The 18,109-nt window shown below is 32.2% G+C and overlaps 1 long non-coding RNA gene across 1 annotated transcript in view; it reads right to left on the bottom strand.

The window, feature by feature from the left end:
* Window positions 1-18,109, bottom strand: part of LOC143258050 (uncharacterized) — a 96,142-nt gene that overhangs the window by 33,186 nt on the left and 44,847 nt on the right. Inside the window, exon 2 of the long non-coding RNA XR_013032116.1 lies at window positions 14,693-14,772. This is a non-coding gene — a long non-coding RNA (uncharacterized LOC143258050). The remainder of the gene's footprint in view (window positions 1-14,692; window positions 14,773-18,109) is intronic.

The raw sequence follows: 18,109 nt of genomic DNA, 5'->3' as shown, positions 1-18,109 counted from the left end.
ACAAACCAGTTTGTGATGATCTGGTGTAATGGGTTGAGAATAGAAAATTGACGCAATCAGTTATATCTTTTTCAAAAGACTGAATATTCGTTTGAATACGGGCTGAGTCCTTGAAACCTTTTCTTCTGAACTTTTTATTTTCAGTTGTAGGAAGCATTTGTCCGGTTAACGTCATCAGGTTGTGGGAAGACCGCAAACCCAGAAATATTTGAGATAGGGTCAGAATGGGGTTGGTTGGTGGAAGAAAGGGTATAGTGAGAATCAGCCTATTGTTATGTTGTGAATCAGGTGTAGGTAAATGGTTAGAACTTAAACAAGATTCGCTTACAGTGTGTAACCATCTATACAATGTATCTTACTATATGCTTTGTTTGTTTTTTTCATCATATAATAAGGTATTGTGGGCAATGATAACATTTAATAAATGGCCCCTCTTCACCCATAACTCGTGTTTAATTTTGTTAAAGATTAAAGCTGAAAACATGTAGGCACGATATATCTGTCGAATATATGTTGTTAAAAAAAAACCTGTACAACTTGTGGCAGGAGAATACGGTTTAGGCTTAGCAGGTTTTGTTTATCTGACCTTCACTCAGAATATGCAAGGCTTCGCAGGGCTTTAAGTCTCTTCCTTGTGACTGTGCAAAATGTATAGTTCATAATGCTTATCTGAAATACTAATACTGCACTAAAATCAACTTAAAAATTCGAGAAATCGGAGGTGGATGTTTTGTTCATTTTCAAGTAAATATGCATGCTTTATTGTATTAAGTGTTTAATTTCATCTTTTCCTTAAAATAGATATGGTCACGTTCTCCAATTATTGGCATAAATACAATCAAATGTTGAACTTCATAACTAGATAAAAATAATATAACATTTAATTAAGACTATCTGCCTTCCATCTAGTTTTACTCTGCCGGCCCGGCATGGACAGGTGGTTAAGGCATTCGACTCGTAATCCGAGGGTTGCTGGTTCGAATCCCCTTCACACTAAACATGCTAGCTCTTTCAGCCGTGTGGGCGTTATAATGTGACGGTTAATCCATCTATTCGTTGGTAAAATAGTAGCCCAAGAAATGGCGGTGGGTGGTGATGACTAGCTTCCGTCCCTCTAGTCTTAGACTGCTAAATTAGGGACGGCTAGCGCAGGTAGCCCTTGAGTAGCTTTGCGCGAAATTTAAAACAAACAAACGATGAAAACGATAAAAAGCCCATGAAATAGAAAACATTTTCATTTTTTTTACAGATTATTTTACGAAAATCAGGTGTTCGATTTCCCTCAGTGGTCAAAGCCCATGGTGGCTTTGCTAAATGAAAACATACACAAAAAAATTTTGTTTATCGAGAAGATGGATTAAAAGCCCATGAAATAGAAAACATTTCCTAACCCTAAATAATAATACTTCCTTGTGCATGGCTATGGCCTGGTGTTTAGAACATTCGATTCACAGTTTGTGGCTCGCAGGTTTGTATTCCCCTTCATCCAACATATTTACCCTTTCCGCTATGGGGTGTGATAATGTGACGGTCAATCCAACATTTGTGTACATGAAATAGTAGCTCCAGAGTTGGCAGTAGGTGCCGTTGTTTAGCTGTCTTTCCTGTAATCTATCTACACTAAATTAAAGATGAATAGCTCAGATAGGCCTCAAGTACTTCCACACAAAATTCAAACCAAACCAAAATAGCCGCTCATGCTGATACTTCCCGATGATCGGTCAACATTCATTTTGTTATCCTTTTCAAATGGTGGAAGTCAATTTAAATCTTACTGTTATCACTGTGTGAAGAATTGGATTCATTACTCGAATAAAAGTGTTTTACAAGTGTCTGGATATAAGAATAATACTATACTTTTCTTGTTTAATTACAGAAAAGTAGCTCTCATATTACACAAAAACAACCCATGTGTTAATTTTGTTTCTTCAAACATTACTACTAATTTAACTGTTTTCTTCTTTGCCACGTGGTTTATGTATCACTGTGAGCACATTGAATCTACCCAACTGCGTACTGAGAACAATAACCATTTTATTATTTGAGGTTGCATTGTTGATTTTTGAAATTTTGTATGAATTTTGTATACAACACCTAGACATGAGACTTCACTCAGTTTAATGTACGTTTTGCTTCTGTTACGTTTTCATAAAACATTGCATAGCGTTCTGCCAAATTTGAGGTATAAACTTCATTCTTTGAGGTCAATCATTTCTTCTACGAAATCTCTCCCAAAATTAGGAAGTCAGAACGCTACAATTTCATTGAAATTACCGTGAAAATGTGAAATGTAACAACAGCTGCTAACGTGTCTTATAAAACCTCTGCACTACATAGTCTCACCACTTCAACTGAAAATAGATAACATTTCAATCCTGAAAAATAAGTTATACCTATTTTCTCGCGATCGAAATCCGTGTTAATAAACTCTAAATCGAAATACGTGCATGAAAAACAAACAGTAAAACAGCAACACTTTATGTTCTAGTAGAGACGGAAGTTTGTAATCAAGGATTAAAACCGATTATTTCTGATACGGTTTAAATTAGAAAAATAATATGACATTAGCGTTTTCCAATCACGTAAGTTCTCAACCGTTTATACTAACGACACCTTGTTGATTTCCAACTACGATTCGTTTCGAAACAAACAATGAAATACAAATGACTGTTCTACCAATAATCAGTTCTGTTTTCATGAACTGAAAACAGAGCTATAGGTAAATCATATATTATCTCTCAACAAGTACTAACTTCTGGGTTACACGAAGCTTAATGCACTTTCCACTACAACGTAGACGCCATTAAAAATTAACGTATCAAAAGTTTGAAAAGTAAGATTTTTCTATAACTCGTTATTGAACCAATTTACCTTTTCATAAATAAAATACGAATTAGTTTAAAATCGGTATTGCTGGACGTAATTCACGTAAATGGTTTATCGTGGCCAAGTCCCAAAAGAGAAGGATTGTATGTTTTTTTTAATTTCGCGCAAAGTTACACTAGGGCTATCTTCGCTAGCCGTCCCTAATTTAGCAGTATAAGACTAGATGGAAGGCAGATAGTCATCACTACCCACCGCCAACTCTTGGTTTACTCTTTTACCAACGAATAGTGGGATTAACCGTCACATTATAACACCCATACGGCTGAAAGAGCTAGCATGTTTAGTGTGAAGGGGATTCGAACCTGCAACCCTCGGATTACGAGTCGAGTACCTTAACCACCTAACCATGCCGGGCTCTATGGGAAGAAAAATGTTAAAACGTCTCCGGGACAACAACATATTGTCAAAAAGTCCAGTTAGGGAATCCCTTTGTATAAGTTCGAGTCTTCAAATATGTGTTTCATTTCTTATTTAGTCAATCAGTTTTCTCAATAGAATTTAATAAATTTATTACTAAAAGATAAATACCTTAAGGAAAAATTCACCCTTTTATTGCATGAAAATATGAATCCTTTTAATTGAACTAAACCTATATTGGAGTTGAAACCATTCTCAGTAAGCCTAGAAGTTTAAAGCTAAAAATTGTAACGACGTTTGTCTTTTCGTGATTGGCTAACTTAAACATTTACCTTCTGACAAGCTAATATTATCCATAAAAATAATGTCCTTTTACGTACGTACCCAATATACTTTTGTTCAATGTCCAAATCGTGTCAGCATTAACTATTCGTAACATATATATGTCAATGTTATGTATTCAGCATATTAATGCTCAAAGTCTGTACTGTGTCAATGCTAAGTACTCGTAACACGCAGCTATGACACAACAAAAAGTTTAGGAACAACAAGGGGGCCGTTGTTCTACCTCGGCTGTCCCGTCCTCTAAGTCGGACTAAAACTATTAAATAAATAATTTTAAAAACATTTAAAGCCAACCCTTATCATTCATGTATCTATCAAGCTTTCGTTTAAGCTCACTCAAATTTACTGTCTCCACAACATCCGAAGGTAACCAACTCCACAGGCCAACCATCCTGTTTACAAAAGTAAAATTGTCTCAGCTGAAGACGACTTCTACCTTGCCTAAATCTATATTGGTGCATCTAGTTCTATAATTCTCTCTGTGTTAAGTACGAAAAATGTTTATGTATCAACACTAACACTTTATTTTACAATATTAAACACTTCACTCCCATTCCCTCTAACTCTTCATTTTTCAGGAGAAAAGAATTTTCAGGACCTTAACCTCTCCTCAAACAACAACTCCTCCATCCTAAGTACCATTTTAGTAACCCTCCTTTGAACCCTTTCCAACAATTCAATGTCCTTCCTACGGTAAGGATCTCAAGACTAAACACAATACTCTAAATGTGGCCTAACTAGTGACCTCTAAAATGAAATAATAACCTCTTTAGACTTGTATTCAATATTTCTGTAGATTTAAATACCTATTTGCCCTACCATTAGTAACAGCACATTGCTGAGATGGATTTGTAGACTGACCAGCCATTACACCAAAATCCTTTTCTTTCATGATATCTTAAGGTTACTCCCATCCAAATTATATTTATAATTCAAATTATGGTAACCCACATGCGTTATCTTACATTTATTATAATTAAAACCTATCTTACATTTATTTATCCAACTCATAAACTATCTAAATCCTTTTGTAAATCAGTTATATCCTCTTCACAGCCAGAAGGCCTGGCATTGCCTGGTGGTTAAAGCACTCGACTCGTCACAATTGGAGGTTCGCGGGTTCGAATCCCCGTCCCAATAAACAAGCTTGCCCTTTCAGCCGTGGAGAAGTTGTAATGTTACGGTCATCCCCACTATTCGTTGGTAAAAGAGTAGCCCAAGAGTTGACGGTGGGTGGTGATGACTATCTGCCTTCCCTGTAGTCTTACACTGATAAATTAGGGATGGCTAGCGTAGACAGCCCTTGTATAACTTTGCGCGAAATTAAAAAAACAAACAAACTAAACCACAGCCAGAAACACCCCAGACGTTAACAGCATCCGTAAATTTAAATAATTTAATGGACATCTATGCTATTAATGCGAATCCAAAGAGTAATGGTTCTAAGACTGAACCCTGAGGTACACCACTTGCAACGTTAATTTAGTTTGACTGGTTTCGTTTGTTTTGAATTTCGCGCAAAGCTACACGAGAGCTATCTGCGCTAGCCGTCCCTAATTTAGCAGTATAAGACTACAGGGAAGGCAGATAGTCATCACCACCTACCGCCAACTCTTGGGCTACTCTTTTACCAACGAATAGTGGGATAGACCGTCACTTTATAACGTCTCCACGGCTGAAAGGGCGAACATGTTTAATATGAGGGGGATTCGAACCCGCGACTCTCGAATTACGAGTCGATTGCCTTAACCACCTGGCAGTGCCGGGCCTAATCTAGTTAGACTAAGCTCCATTTGTAACAACCTTTTGATTTCTTCCATCAAGCCACTATCCAATTAGTTAAGTTATTCCTCACACCTATAAAAAATAAGTTACTTTACAAGTCTTTATGTGGTACTTTATTATATCCTTCCTGAAGGCCCACATACACTGTATCTATATAGCTTACATTCATCTATATACACAGTAACATTTTTAAACATGTCAAAAGATTTGTAAGGCAAGATTGTTTCTCAGTGAAACCATTGTGACTATACAATAAAATTATAAACTTTGTTAAATGACTTTGCTAACTATATTTTATAAGACTTTTCAACACTTTTCCCACAACTAATGTAAGATTAATAAACCTATAATTACTGGTACAACTTCTATTACTTCTTTTGAATATATTAATGGCATTAGCTAATATTTAATCTGCTGGTACTTGTCCACTCTTCAAAGACTTACAAAAAATTGTGACAAGTGGATCACATCTTCAGTCCTTGACCTCCATTAAAATCCTCAGGGAAATATCTGGCCCAGGATAGTTATTATTCTTCAAGCTTCCCAATTTTATTTTAACAAGCTCAGAATTTTCGCAGTTGTCTTATTCAACTTTGTTTTCATCTATTAATTGCTAAAGATGATGAACATTGCTTAAATTTTCATTAGTAAAAAGCTGAAGGCAAAGCAGAATTTAAGAACCTAGCCAGTTAATAATCATCAGATATAAAACTTCTTTTATCATCCCTACTCCAATCTTAACATATTGTTTACCTTTCATGGAATTTAAAAAAAAAATCCTTATTGTTATTTTTTATATTTTCAGCCAAATGTTTTCATCCTTTTTGATGACGTAATTTCCTGTTTCACCAACTTTCTTGATCTTTTGTAACACCAGTCAATTTAAATTAAAAATAAATTGTGATGTTTTTCTTTAATTTTATCTCTTATATCTTTTGTGAACCAAACTGTTTTATTTTTTCCTTGCAGCCACCACTTCCTTTTTATAAGGAACATACCTATTATGAATATTGAAAAATTTTTCCTTTAAACATTTTCCACATCTGATCAGTGTCTCCAAATAACTCAGCTCTCCAATTCACAACAGATGATTCTTGTTGCACCTCTTCAAAATTTGCTTTTTTGAACTTAAAATATAATTGTTTCTGATTTTCATATGCAACAAAACATCAAACCTAATATAGCAGTGATTACTTGAATCTAGGTGTTTCCACATTTTCACCGTTTCAACCACTTTTATATTATAAGTTATCAGTAAATCTAAAATAGCATCATTCTAGAAGGTTTCTTGGCTAATTGGTGAATAAAGCCTTTTTGAACAGTTTCCAAAAACCTTTCTCTCTTACGATTTGACTCTAGCAATATGTCTGAAATTAAAATCCTCCATAATTATGACTTAATTAGCAGATGAAACATTAATCCCACTGTAAAGTTTCTCATTGATTTCATCAATATTATTTGGTGGTCTATGCCAAATTCCTGCTAATAACTTTTCCCTCTGATAATATAAATGGATTCAGTCTTCTTGCTATTATCCTTAATATTCTCAACTTCAACAAGATGTATGTAACTCACACTTTCCATACACAGCCATTCCTCCCCCTATAATTACTACTACGTCCCTATTAAATAATTTATAACACTGTATTTCACAGACATCTACATTGAATCATGTCAGTTATTTTCATTATATCAAAATATTATATTCCTGTCAGTGCCCTAAAGTTATCTATTTCATTTCTCATACTTCTAGCATCACAGAAGTAATAATTAAGCCTATTTCTACAATTACTTCTATACTGATTTTGTGTGTTAATCTTTCCCCTGCATCTCAGTTTCTTTCATTTACTTTATCGTTCACCACTGTCTAGTCGTAATTCATAACTTCCCTCACAAATAGCCGTTTCAAACATGCCAGATTCTTCAGTGTAAACCATTATTTCAAAAAGTTCCCTCTTCCCGCTGAACTGATCGCACATGTTCAACCAGCTAAGCTGTTCATCCTCACATATTAATTTCAGCCAAGCATTTAGCTCTAGTAACCTTCTCAAAATTTCATCAACCAGAACTGCCAGTCCCTTCATTACACTTCTTGCTCTGTCAGTTATGTCTACCACCCGTGCACCAGGGTAGGTAGCATAATCTAACTTTATTTTTCATATTTACCCCACATGCTATTGTATCTGCATACCATGTTAAAAAACCACCTACAACTATAACCTCTTTCAGTTCATAATCCATATCCTTCTCTATTTGTTCTCTCCAATAGCTTTTCTTCTGCATAAGCCAAGGGCTAATATCTATTATTCAGTTTGTTTGTTTTGTTTTAGGAATTCGCGCAAAGCTACTCTAAAGCTATCTGTGCTAGCCGTCCCTAATTTACCAGTGTAAGACTACAGGAAAGGCGGCTAATCATCACTACCCACCGTTAATTCTTGAGCTACTCTTTTTACCAACTAATAATGGGATTGATTGTCACATTATGACGTCCCCATGCCTGAAAGGGGGAGCATGTTTGGTATGACGAGGATACGAACCCGAGACTCTCAGATTATGAGTCGGGTGCTTTAACCACCTGGCCATACCGGGTCCTATTGCTCAGTAGAATAGAGTCTTTACGATTACGTCTACTACTTTTAACCCCAATACTACCCTTTCTAACATCCTGAATGTCATTGTTAATCTTAGCTGATGGCTCACTTGCATGCAAAATCTTAATCTCCTGTTAAAGTGATGCTGTCATTTACACAGCTTATACGTCCACTTATCTATTTTCTACTTAGAATAAACTCCAGTTTTTCGTCCAACCTATAAATTTAATATCCTCACAACCAGCTTCCTTAAAAGCATAGTAGTCTAGAATTCCCAACTAAAACTCATTTATTGCACCTATTGCACCTAACAAAGTGGAAATGCTTAACCTCCGAACTACTATTAACCATTGTGTTATTTGTAGTATTAAAATAAACACATCTATGGTACATAATCCATATATTAATGTTCAGTGTTTTCACTGGGTCAACATTAAACACTCGCGACATATGGATATATATATATATATAGTATGTATTTATGTATTCCACAAATTAATGTTTATGAAAATAATACGCTCTAAGAACATTTTATTTAGAGAGGCTGTTTAGCAGTCAGTCACAGATAAATTATTTTCTTCACCCATTTCGGGAGGACCAGCCTTCTAATTCTCTCATATCTGCCACCCCTGGTTGCTTTGATTAATACACTTGAAGTAACCAGGGGTGGCAGATATGAGAGAATTGTATAATTATCATTATTAACGTATAAAAATGCAGAACAAAACCAGAAAGACACAAACTATAAACAAATTTGCTCTATTGAGATATATCGAACAGGCAGGTAAACAAATGAGGCCAGGGATGGCCAGGTGGTTAAGGTACTCGATTCTTAATCCAAGGGTCACGGATTTTGAATTTCGCACAAAGCTACTCGAGGGCTATCTGTGCTAGCTGTCCGTAATTTAGCAGTGTAAGGCTAGAGGGAAGGCAGCTAGTCATCACCACCCACGCCAACTCTTGGGCTACTCTTTTACCAACGAATAGTAGGATTCACCGTTACATTATAACGCCCCACGGCTGAAAGGACGAACATGTTTGGTGGAACCAGGATTTGAACCCGCGACCCTCGGAATATGAGTCGAACGCCTTAACACACTTGGCCATGCCGGGCTTCGTAATAAGAAAGATTTATAGAACAACAATTTCTGTACTCCGGATCGAAACTATAGGGTTTCACAAAGTAGGAATGCTTTTTTCATTTCGAATGGTTTCGTAATCCAGGTACTGGTTTAGGAGTTAAACAGAGAAAATAAGTCTTTATCCCACACTCTCTACCATTCATGTGATGTGCAGGTGTTGTCTACGTGGTGATGTCTTCATTCAGCATGCTTTTTTGGGGTAAGGGAGTGAGAGGGAGACAGATAAAACACTATTGTGGGACAGAGGTCCGACATAGGACCGCTTCTGAAGAGAGTTCTCCTTTCAAGCATCACGTAGAACAGAGGGACCTCTTGTATTCCTTTCCTAATTCAATGTTTCCCGTCTCTGGTTCAGGTTGAAAATCGTAAGAGAGAGAAGCTAACACAAAGAAAGTTCTACTATGTAGAACTTCAGAATTGATTTTACTAAGCCTACATTTTGAACCAATGGGGTTATTAGTTTATCTGTTATGAGTTCGTTCCCTACAGCCATGAGAAACTGAGGGAAAGATGTTGCTTGAATAGCAACCCAAAAATATTTACATCACGAGTGACTTAACAGTATACGTAACTATGCAACACTAACTCTATAATATCTTCAGAGGAAAGTGTTTTGTTTTTTTTATTCTTACTAAGGCTTGCTTTTTGTAACCTGATATTCGTGTGAAGCTATTTGAAGACTATCTGAGTTGGTTGTCATGAATTTAGATTGGTTTGGTATTGTTTGAATTTCGCACAAAGCTACACGAGAGCTATCTGTGCTAGCCGTCCCTAATTTAACAGTGTAAGACTAGAGGGAAAGCAGCTAGTCATCACCACTAACCATTAACTTTTGAACTAGTCTTTTATCAATGAATAGTGGGATTGACCGTAACATTATAACGCCCTCACGGCTGAAAGGGCGAGCATGTTTGGTGTGACCGAGATTTGAACCCCCGACGCTCAGATTACGAGTCGAGTACCTTGATCACCTGGCCACGCTGAACCCATGGATTTAGAAGCGATATACTAAAGCAGGGGTCGGCAACCTAGGGGCCCGACAGCGGAAATCGTCCAGCCCTCAGTCCCCAGACGAATATCACATCCACCCGACCCGTGATGGTCCGAAAACATAATTCAAGTTTGTAACTTAGTGTGGCTTTCCATCCGTTCACAAACATGGCCTCTGGCCCCTGTACAGAATGAAGTTGTCGACCCCATACTAAAGGGAAGACATCTTGTCCAGTGTTTCCCAATTGTCAGGGCGCGGATCATTTGAGAAACAATCTCCTGGTCAACACTTGCTACAAATAATTCGTGGGCTTACGTTACGTTATAACATTTCCAGGGTTGAAAAAACGAGCATGTTTTCTGACGGGATTTGAACCCGCGACCTGACAAATGCTACTGTAATGCCTTTAACACCAGGTAATGTGAAGTCTTGGGGACCAGTGTGTACGGACTGTTAGCAGCTGTTGATTTTTCCCTCATAAGTATTAATTTCTCATTATGTATACAGCATTGATACAGGCTGGTTTGGTTTTGTTTTTACGTAATTTGTATGTTTTGCCTGGTAAACAAGTACATATTCCGATATATATATCAGGCCATCCCATAAGTAATGTCCGAAAATTTAATACAGAAAGTGTATCATTATTTCTGTCTTTGTGGAAGGTTTTAATGATTTAAACATCTAGTAGGATGTGTATAAAAATGGTCAGACAAATAAAAGAAACTAACCCAACTCCACTTTTTCAAATTATTAATCAAATAAAACCTTGTGTAGATGGATGTGTCTGAGGAATACATTAGGCATATAATGCTTTATGAGTTTAAAAAGTGCAGCAGAAACTACATGAAACATTCAAGGTGTTTATGGTGCGAAGTCTCTCAATGAAAGAAAATGTCAAAGGTGGTTTTAAAAGTTCAGATCAGGTGACTACAGCTTAAGTGATGCTCCACGTTCAGGTCGTCATGTTGTGTTTAATAATGACTTCCTGCTGGCGGCACTTAATGAAGATTGTGCTGTAACAGCACAGAAGCTTAATTCAACTTATTCAACAGTGTAACATATGTAACAGCTTGGAAAGGTGTCAAAATTTAGAAAATGGGTCCCCCATGATTTGACAGAAGCCAACCTTAGAGCAAGAGTGGACATTTGTACTTCTTTGCACTCTCGTGAACGTAATTCACCTTTTCTGGACAGGTTAGTGACTGTAGATGAAAAATGGACATTTTTTAAAAATTTTAAGCGCCACAGACAATGGCTCAGTGCAGGTAAACTGGCTAAAACACAGTCCAAAATGGACCACCACCACAGGAAAGTCTTGTTAAGCTTTCGGTGGGATATTGTTGGTGTGATGAACTTTGAGTTGCTGACCCTCAACGTAACTATTACATCAGACTTCTATTGTCAACAGTTACAGCGTTTGAATGTTGCACTGAAAGAAAAGAGGCCTGCTTTAATCAGTCGTAAAGGTGTTCTATTTCACCAGGATAATTCACAGCCTCATACAGCATGGATCACATCTGCGAACATTGAAGAACTGGACTGGGAAAAACTTCCACTTCCTTTTTATTCTCCAGACCTTTTCCCATCTGATTATCATCTATTCCAAAGTTTGAAGAACTATTTTGATGGAAAAGAGCTTGGAACACATGAAGATGTCAAAACTACCTTCTCTACATTATTTTCCTCCAAACCCCAAGAATTTTATAGAAGTGACATTCAGAAGTTTGTGAATCGTCGGCAGGAAGTAATTAATAATAATGGTACATATATTATTGATTAAGTAATATTAAAAGTGTTTGAAATCCTTTCTCTTTTTCTGAACCTAAAATTGGACATTACTTAAGGAACCACATGATATATGCACAGACAAAATTCACACAGGTTGCTTCTGTGGCTTAAATATACAAATTGAGTAGTAACTAGTTGTCAGTTCTTCCATATCTGTACATAATAGCATCGGTACAGGTTAGTTTCTTGATGATTTATTGAAATGCAAGAGAGAAATGACCTAACAATTACCTCTACTTTTGTTTCCATCTTTTGATAACCAAAGTCGCATTATTTTAAGTTTCCTCTTTTTAGGTTGATGTGCTGGTTGGGTCAGTCCCATATACATATAAGTGGTATAATTATGATTGCAAAGTGCTTATCGTCCACTCATAATTCTGATGCACTTCTCTAATACTACGATTAACATTTATATATATATATATATATTATTAACATTTATACATTTATGTATATATATTATACTAACATTAACATTTATATATATGTAATACTAATACAAACATGTGTATATATGTATCTTAGTAGCATTAACATTTATACATACATATATACAAAACTAACATTAACATTTATATTTATGTAATACTATTATTAATATTATATATTAATAATATTATTAATATTATATATGCATACTTCCCTAATAATATTAACATCTTACTGCAGCTTTTTTCAAGCATAAACTGTATCTACTAAAACATTGATATAAACTGTATCTACTTAAACATTGGCATAAACTTCATCTACTAAAACATTGATATAAACTTATCTACAAAAATATTTATATTACCTATATCTACTAAAACATTGATATAAACTGCAAACACTAAAATATTTATATAAACTGTATCTAATAAAACATTGATATATACTGCATCTACTAAAATATTTATATTACCTGGATCTACTAAACAATTGATATAAACTGCATATACTAAAATATTTATATAAACTGTATCTATTAAAACATTGACATAAATTGTATCTACTAAAACATTGATATAAAGTGTATCTACTAAAACATTTGCATAAACTATATCTGCTAAAACATTGATATAAACTGCATATACTAAAATATTTATACAAACTGTATCTACTAAAACATTTGCATAAACTATATCTGCTAAAACATTGATATAAACTGCATCTCCTGAAATATTTATATAAACTGTAGCGATTAAAATTTTCATATGAAAAATATCTACTACAAAATATATATAAACTATATATTTTAGAACATTAATATAATTTGTACCTATTACTAAAACATTGATATAAACTGCATCTCCTGAAATATTTATATAAACTGTAGCGATTAAAATTTTCATATGAAAAATATCTACTACAAAATATATATAAACTATATATTCTAGAACATTAATATAATTTGTACCTATTACTAAAACATTGATATAAACTGCATCTACTAAAACACTAACATAAACTGCATCTACTAAAACACTAACATAAACTGCGTCTACTAAACAATTTGTATAAACTGTACCTATTAAAACATTGATATCAACTGTATCTAACAAAATATTTATATAATTTGTATCTGCTAAAACATTGATATAAACCGCAAATACTAAAATATTTATATGAACTGTATCTACTAAAACTTTGACATAAACTCTATCTACTAAAATATTTATATAACCTATATAATTCTAAAACATTGATCTATACTGCATATACCAAAAATATGTATATAAACTGCATCTACTAAAATATTTCAATAAACTGTATCTACTAAAACATTGATATGAACTGTATTTATTAAAACATCCTATAAACTGTATGTATTAAAACATTGATAAAATTGCATATAATAAAATATTTATATAAACTGTATCTACTGAAACATTGATATAACATGTATCTACTAAAACATTGGTATAGCATGTATCTACTAAAACACTGATTTATACTGCATCTAATAAGAAATTTATATAACATGTATAGAATAAAACATTGAAAAAACTGCATCTACCAAAATATTTCTATAAAGTGTAGCGATTAATGTTTTCATACAAACTGTATCTACTACTAAATATATATGAACTATATCTTCTAGAACATTAATATAAATTTTATCTACTAAACATTAATGTAAATTGCATCTATGAAAACATTGATTTAAACTGTATCTACTAAAACATTTATATAAACTGTATCAACTAAAATATTGATATAAACTATATCTACTAAAACATTGGCATAAACTGTATCTACTAAAACATTGGCATAAACTGTATCTACTAAAACATTGGCATAATCTGTATATACTAAAATTTTGATATAAATTGTACCTATTAAAATATTTATATAAAGTGTAGTTATTAAAATTTTCATATAATCTGTATTTACTATAACACATATATAAATCCTATCTTTTAGAACATTGATATAAACTGTATCTACTAAAATATTTATATAACATGTATCTACTAAAGCATTGATATAACGTGTATTTTCTAAAACATTGATATAACCTGTATCTACTAAAATATTAATATAAACTGTATCTTCTAAAATATTTATTTAACCTGCGTTTATCAAAATATTTATATAAACTGTATCTATAAAATATTTATATAAACTGTATCTACTAAAGCATTGATATAATCTGCATCTTCGAAAATATCTACATAAAGTGTATCAACTAAAACATTGATATAAAATGTATCTATAAAATATTTATATAAACTGTATCTACTAAAGCATTGATATAATCTGCATATTCCAAAATATCTACATAAAGTGTATCAACTAAAACATTGATATAAACTGTATCTACTTACACGTTGATTTAATCTGTAGCCACTGAATTTTGATACAAACTTTATGTGCTAAAACTCTCATCTCATATCAATAGTAGATACTGAAAGCAATAATTTCAATTGTATACATTAAAATGCAGACATAAAGTTTATCTATTAAAACATTGATTTAAACTAGAACTACTAAAACATTTACATGAAGTATATCTACTAAAACATGGATATAAACTGTAGCAACTAACAAATTGATATAAGCTATATATACTAAAACATTTATACAAACTGCAGCCACTAAAGCATTTATATAAACTGTAGCTATTAATACATTGATGTAAACTGTATCTCCTAAAACAATTACATGAACTCTTTCCTACTGAATAAATGATATAAACTGTTACTACAAAATATTCACATAAACTGTATCTACTAAAATATTCACAAAAACTGTGTGTTCTAAAGCATTGATATAAACTATGTAAAGCCAAACATTGATATAAATAGTATCTACTAGAACATTAATATAAATTTCATATATTAAAATAATAATATAAACTGTAGCTACTAGAACATTGATTCAAACTCTGTCTACCAGACAATGATATAAACTGTATGTACTGAAACATTGACATAAACTATTGCTACTAAAACACTGATATAAACTGTATCTACTAACACATTGATAGAAACTGTAGATATTAAAACATTAATATAAACTCTAGCTACTAAAACAGTAATGTAAACTGTAGATACTAAATCACTGATAGAAACTGTAGCTACTAAACCATTGATATAACCTGTATCTACTAAAACATGAATATAAACTGCACCTACTAAAATATTTATATATAAACTGTAGCTATTAAAATTTTGACATAAACTGTATCTACTACAACACATACATAAACTCTATCTTCTAGAACATTGATATAAACTGTAGCTACTAAAACACTGATATAATCTGTATCTAATAAAACATTCATATAAACTGTATCTTCTGCAAATATTTATATAAACTGTATCTTCTAAAATATTGATAAAATCTGTATCTACAGAAACACTGATATAAACTGTAGCTGCAGAAACAATCATATAAATTATATATGCTACAAGCATTACTTTAAACTCTATATATTAAAATATATATAAAAACTGTAGCAACTGAAACATTGATATAAACTGTGTATCCTGAAACACTAATATAAACTGTATCTACAGAAACTTTGATATAAATTGGATCTACTAAAGACTTGATATAAATTGTAGCTAATAAAATATTGATATAAACTGTATCTACTAAAAGGTTCATATAAATTTTATATATGAAAATATTGATATAAATTGTAGCTACTAAAACACTGATATAAACTGTATTTACCAAAACAATGTTATAAACTGTACGCTTTCAAACATTGATATAATCTGTATATAGTAAACTATTGATATAAACTGTGTTTGCTGAAACATTTATATAAACTATAGGTACTAAAACATTCAAATAAACTTTATATAGTGAAAGCATTAATTTAAAGTGTATATATTAATATATTGATATAAACTCTATCTACTCAAACATTGATATAAACCGAATCTACTAAAACATTGACATAAACTGAATCTACTAACACGCTCATAAAAATCTATATGTACGGGAATCATTAATATAAACTGTTGATATTAAAATACTGACAAAAATTGTAACTAGTAAAATATTGATATAAACTGTAGCTCCTAAACCATTAATTTAAGATGCATTTATTAAAACATTGATATAAACTGTAGCTACGAGGAGATTGATATAAACTGTACCTACTAAAACACTAATGTAAAGTGTAGCTACTAAAACACTAATGTAAAGTGTAGCTGCTAAAACGTTGATATAAGCTGTATCTACTAAAACGTTCTTATAAGCTTTATATATTAAAATATTGATATAAATTGTAGCTAATGAAACATTGAAATAAAGTGTGTCTACTAAAACATTGATATAAACTCCATCTACTAAAATATTGATATGAGCTGTTTCTACTGAAACATTCATATAAAATGTAGCTTCTAATATTTTGATATAAACTGTAGCTACCAAAACACTAATATAAACTTTATCTTTTAAAACTTTGATATAAACTGTATCTAGAAAAACATTGATATAAACTGTATATACTGCAATCTGTAATATAAACTTCATATCTTAAATATTTATATAAACTTTATCTACTAAAATATTGATATAAGCTGTGTCTGCTAAAATATTGATATAAACTTTACCTACGGACATTCTAAAACACTGATATAAACTCTATGTACAGAAATATGGGTATAACGTGTACCTTCTGAAACATTGATATAAAGTGTACCTACTAAAACGTTCATATAACCTGTATATACTGGAAGCATTAATATAAAATGTATATATTAAAATATTTACATTAGATGTAGCTACTTAAACATTGGTATAAACTGCGTCTACTAAAACATTTATATAAACTGTAGGTGCTTAGACACTGTTATAAACTGTAGCTGCTAAAGCTTTCATATAAACTGTATATAGTGAAAGCAATATTTTAAATTGTATATATTAAAATACTGATATAAAGTGTATCTACTAAAATATTGATATAAGCTATGGCTTCTGAAACATCTATATAAAGTGTAGATACTAAAATATTGATAGAAGCTGTATTTACTAAAACGTTCATATAAACCGTACGTAGTAAAATATTCATATAAATATTAGCTATTAAAATATTGCAAAAATTGTATGTACTAAACATTGATATAAACTTATCTACTATAACTGATATAAACCTCAGCTACTAAAGTATCAATATAAACTGTATATATTGAAATATTGATATAAACTGTATACACTCAAACATTGATATAAGCTTTATCTTCTAAGACATTGATAACAACTGTATGTCCTAAAAGGTTGGTATAAACTGTATCTACTAAACCATTGAGACAAATAGAATCTTCCAAAGTGCTCATATAAACTATATGTACTGGAATCATTAATATAAACTGTAAATATTGAAATATTGATAAAAATTGTAGCTAGTGAAACATTGAAATAAGTTGTATCTACTGAAACCTTGTTTTAAACTGTATCTTCTAAAACATTGATATACACTTTACCTACAGAAATATTTATGTATCCTGTATCCACTAAGGAATTGATATAAACTGTGTATAATGCAAAAACTGATATAAACCATATCTACTAAAACACTGATATAAAGTGTATCTACCAAAACGTTGATTCAACACTGTATATACTGGAAATATTAATATAATCTGTATATGAACTTCATCTATTGAAATAATAATAATAACTATACCTACTGAAACACTGATATAAAATGTATCTACTAAAATAATGATATAAAAAGTATCTACTAAAACATTGATATAAACTGTATTTACTAAAACATTGATAAG

The sequence above is a fragment of the Tachypleus tridentatus genome, chromosome 7, assembly GCF_004210375.1.
Source record: "Tachypleus tridentatus isolate NWPU-2018 chromosome 7, ASM421037v1, whole genome shotgun sequence".
Lineage (NCBI taxonomy): Eukaryota > Metazoa > Arthropoda > Merostomata > Xiphosura > Limulidae > Tachypleus > Tachypleus tridentatus.
Note: the sequence above shows the minus strand (reverse complement) of the source record. Positions and strands in the feature narration are given on the sequence as shown.